This window comes from Salvelinus sp. IW2-2015, unplaced genomic scaffold (genome assembly GCF_002910315.2).
Source record: "Salvelinus sp. IW2-2015 unplaced genomic scaffold, ASM291031v2 Un_scaffold1094, whole genome shotgun sequence".
NCBI classification, from domain to species: Eukaryota; Metazoa; Chordata; class Actinopteri; order Salmoniformes; family Salmonidae; genus Salvelinus; species Salvelinus sp. IW2-2015.
Window position 1 is genome coordinate 415,930 of NW_019942725.1, and position 5,228 is coordinate 421,157.

The window sequence follows — 5,228 nt, forward strand, 5'->3', positions numbered from 1 at the left end:
CCTGTTGGTATTCTGCCGGTCTGTAAACAACCTGTGCCAGTTGAAGTTTTGTGCTATTCTAGCATTGTTATTTACTCTGGATAGATTTTTTCATGAACAAGAAGTTATTGAGTTATAAATGTGGCTTGTAGGCTAGACAAGGGTAATGTTTGGGAAATGGTTTTTGCAGTGATGGGTTACATACATTATACTTTTGTGTATAGGACTGTGAAAAACTTCCAATATCAAACCATCATTTTCATTTAACAAGCAGCAAAACTAAACTAGCAGCAGGAACATGTTAAATATTTATTTGAGATTTGCAGGTTGGACAGAGCTATTACAACATTTATGCCAATATATCCACACTGAATGTACAATCACCATAGTTACCACAATACAGAACCCTACACAGATAAGCACGACTTACATAACTAACTAGTCATTGAAAGCAGAAGTTTAAGTTGTGATGCACGTAAATCTTTAAACTTCACATACTGTAAATCATGTATTCATGTCAATCTCAAAATATGCCAGATATTCAAGTTCTGATGTCAATGAAAGATTGTCTGAAATATTGGGGTTACACGGTTGCTATCATATATTTTACTTAGCAAGGATTGTCCACAGAGTAACATGTTTTTCCGGCAGTCAGTTTGCGATCCAGCCCTAAGTTTTCAGGACAGACATAAAGCTATTAAAGATCTACAGACGGTCTGTCCGTCATGGATCAGAGCAGACTCTACCAGTAAAAACAAAAGCTTGAACGTGTCAAGTCCAACCTCAGTTCATCACCAACATAAAACTTGGCAAAATGATTGAATTAGACTGGAGTGAATTTAGCCTGCGGCTCCACAGCAGACCCGGAACGCACGACAGGCACGACAGGCACGACAGGCACGACAGGCGTGGTAAAGGGCAAAATACACAATATATACTTCTACGGAGGCTTCAGTTTAATCTACAATCAATCTACTACAGAGAGTGAAGGGGAATATTTTTAATGGGAATATATTTCTCAGAATCAATGATCAACCTCCAACCAGTATGTTGCAGACCACTTCCTGGTACGATACTGTAAATTATAGCATCATATTTCAGACCACTTCCTGGTACTATACTGTAAATTATAGCATCATATTTCAGACCATTTCCTTGTACTATACTGTAAATTATAGCATCATATTTCAGACCATTTCCTGGTACTATACTGTAAATTATAGCATCATATTTCAGACCATCTGGTAATATAACTGTAAATTATAGCATCTACTTTCGGACCATTTCCTTACGGTTATAACTGTAAATTGTAGCATAATATTTCAGACTATTTCATTGTACTATAGCTGTATTATAGCATCATATTTCAGACCACTTCCTGGTACTATACTGTAAATTATAGCATCATATTTCAGAGAGGGAAATAATCACGTTATATTGCGTCATTTACAGGAAACAGGAAGGCACAGACACACACACACTTTTTTGGTCTGCCCAGGACAGTGTGTACTGGCTAAGCATGCCTGTTTTAAAGGATACATTGAATTAGTTTGGTTGTAAGGTGGGTCGTTGTGTAGATCGGTGCCAGCCAGGCAGGCTGATGAGCAGTGTGCAGGTGTAGCAAAACGCAATGTGCTAATGGCCAAATGCATGCAGAATCACACCACCAGCCATGAGAGTCTATGGGGGAACCTAATGAACGTCTGCACATACTGCCTAGATAGACTACGCTGTGGGCATGCATGAAGAGCACGCACACACACACACACACACTCACCAGCCTCCTGAGAGAGAAATTAACCTTTTGCAGTTCAAAGGAAGTCTTCAGTCCAGAAAAGTAAGAAAATGCTGTGTTCCCTGGACACATCAGCTGACTTCATGATGAATGTTAGATTCTATGCCTGGAAGCCAAGCCTTCCTGCTATAGCTACATGTACTGTGAGCTTATACAAACCACTGCCTCTGCGCACGCACTTCGTATTCTGAGCCCTAGAAGCATGCTGACTATAGGAACTACTGAATAATACTGGATGGAAGTTTAGTTGAATTGAGCCCTTGCCATTTGGGATACATAGCATGTGTGCCTGTCACTCAAAGTATTCCACACATGCTGTCATAAACGTCGATCCAGTGCATCCCAAACATGCTCAACGGGTGACATATCTGGTGAGTATGCAGTCCGTGGAAGAACTGGGACATTTTCAACTTCCAGAAATGTTGTACAGACACGGGGCCGTGCATTATTGTGCTGGTACATGAAGTGATGGCGGTGGACGAATGGCACGACAACGGGCCTCAGGATCTCATCACATTATCTCTGTGCATTCAAATTGCCATCGATATAATGCAACTGTGTTTGTTGTCCGTAGCTTATGCCTGCCCATACCATAACCCCACTGCCACCATGGGGCACTCTGTTCACAATGTTGACATCAGCAAACTACTCACCCACACGACGCCATACACGCGGTCTGCGGTTGTGAGGCCGGATGGACATACTGACAAGTTCTGTAAAACGACGTTGGAAGTGGCTTATGGTAGAGAAATGAACATTTGATTCTCTGGCAACAGCTCTGGTGGACATTCCTGCAGTCAGCATGCCAATTGCACACTCCCTCAAAACTTGAGACATCTGTGCCATTGTGTTGTGTGGCCTTTTATTGTCCTCCAGCACAAGGTGCACCTGATCATGCTGTTTAATCAGCTTCTTGATATGCCACACCGGTCAGTTGGATGGATTATCTTGGAAAAGGAGAAAAGCTCACTAACAGGGATGTAAACAAAGATGTGCACAACATTTGAGGGAAATAAGCTTTTTGTGCATCTGGAACATTTCTGGGATATTTTATTTCAGCTCATGAGACATGGGACCAACACTTTACATGTTGTGTTTATATTTTTGTTCAGTATAGTTAGGAAAGTACAGTCTATGTGTTGTTGAAGATGGCACATTTAACCAATCAAAGTCTCTCTACCCATCCCTTGCATCCATCTATCCTGCACCAGTTCTGGTGAGGTAGCCTAGTGGTTAGAGTGTAGAGATAGCAGGTAGCCTAGTGGTTAGAGTGTAGAGGTGGCAGGTAGCCTAGAGGTTAGAGTGCAGAGTTGGCAGGTAGCCTAGTGGTTAGAGTGTAGAGGTGGCAGGTAGCCTAGTGGTTAGAGTGTAGAGGTGGCAGGTAGCCTAGAGGTTAGAGTGTAGAGGTGGCAGGTAGCCTAGAGGTTAGAGTGTAGAGGTGGCAGGTAGCCTAGAGGTTAGAGTGCAGAGGTGGCAGGTAGCCTAGTGGTTAGAGCACTGTACCAGTAATCGAACGGTTGTTAGATCGAATCCCCAAGCTGAAAAGGTACAACTCTGTCGTTCTGCCCCTGACTTCTTACGGCTGAAATCCCGTTAACGTGATCGATTTGACAACAGGCAGTGAAAGTGCAGGGCGCCAAATTCAAACAACAGAAATCTCATAATTCAAATTCCTCAAATATACAAGTATTATACACCATTTAAAGATAAACTTGTTGTTAATCCCACCACAGTGTCCGATTTCAAAAAGGCTTTACGACGAAAGCATACCATGCGATTATGTTAGGTCAGCGCCTAGTCACAAAAACACAGTCATTTTCCAGCCAAAAAGAGGAGTCAAAAAAGCAGAAATATAGATAAAATGAATCACTAACCTTTGATGATCTTCATCAGATGGCACTCATAGGACTTCATGTTACACAATACATGTATGTTTTGTTCGATAAAGTTCATATTTATATCCAAAAATTTCAGTTTACATTGGCGCGTTATGTTCAGTAATGTTTTGCYTCCAAAACATCCGGTGATTTTGCAGAGAGCCACATCAATTTACAGGAATAATCATCATAAACGTTGATGAAAGATACAAATGTTATGCATAGAATTAAAGATATACTTCTCCTTAATGCAACCGCTGTGTCAGATTTCAGAAAAGCTTTACGGCAAAAGCACACCATGCGATAATCTGAGTACAGCGCTCAGCCACCAAACAGATACCCGCCATGTTGTGGAGTCAACAAAAGTCAGAAATAGCATTATAAATATTCACTTACCTTTGATGATCTTCATCGGAATGCACTAACAGGAATCCCAGTTCCACAATAAATGTTAGTTTTGTTCGATAAAGTCCATCATATATGTCCAAATACCTCCTTTTTGTTCACGCGTTTAGTCAAGTAATCCAAATGCACAAGGCGCGATCCCTAAATCCAGACGAAAAGTAAAAAAAGTTCTAATACAGTTCGTAGAAACATCAAACGATGTATAGAATCAATCTTTAGGATGTTTTTATCATAAATCTTCAATAATGTTTCAACCGGACAATTCCTTTGTCTTTAGAAATGAAAAGGAAGAGAGCTCGTGGCCGCACGGCCACACACGTGACTAAACTAATGGCTTTCAGCCAGACCCCTGATTCAAACAGCTCTTATTTGCTCCCCCTTCACAGTAGAAGCCTGAAACAATGTTCTAAAGACTGTTGACATCCAGTGAAAGCCTTAGGAGGTGCAATCGGACCAAATTTTACAAAGTATATTGGATAGGCAATCACTTGAAAAACTACAAACCTCAGATTTCCCACTTCCTGGTGTGATTTTTCTCAGGTCTTTGCCTGCCATATGAGTTCTGTTATACTCACAGACATCATTCAAACAGTTTTAGAAACTTCAGAGTGTTTTCTATCCAAATCTACTAATAATATGAATATCGTAGCTTCTGGGCCTGAGTAGCAGGCAGTTTACTCTGGGCACGCTTTTCATCCGAATGTGAAAATAGAGCCCCCAGCCATAAGAAGTTAACCCACTGTTCCTAGGTCGTCATTGTAAGTAAGAATTTGTTCTTAACTGACTTGCCTAGTTAAAAAAAATAGTAATTTGGTTTGACAATCTGTTTTGATGGAAATCAGTTGTTTTCACAGCGCTCTCGTCTCCGCTCTCATCTCATCTCTAGTCTCCTCTCTCATCTCCGCTCTCATCTCCTCTCTCGTCTCTCGTCTCCTCTGTCATCTCCTCTCTCATCTCCTCTCTCGTCTCTCGTCTCCTCTCTCGTCTCCGCTCTCATCTCATCTCTAGTCTCCTCTCTCATCTCCGCTCTCATCTCCTCTTCTCTCGTCTCTCTGTCATCTCCTCTCTCGTCTCTCTCTCGTCTCTCTCTCGTCTCCTCTCTCGTCTCCTCTCTCATCTCCTCTCTCGTCACCTCTCCTTATCTTCCTTTCTCTGCTCTTCACTTCCTGCTT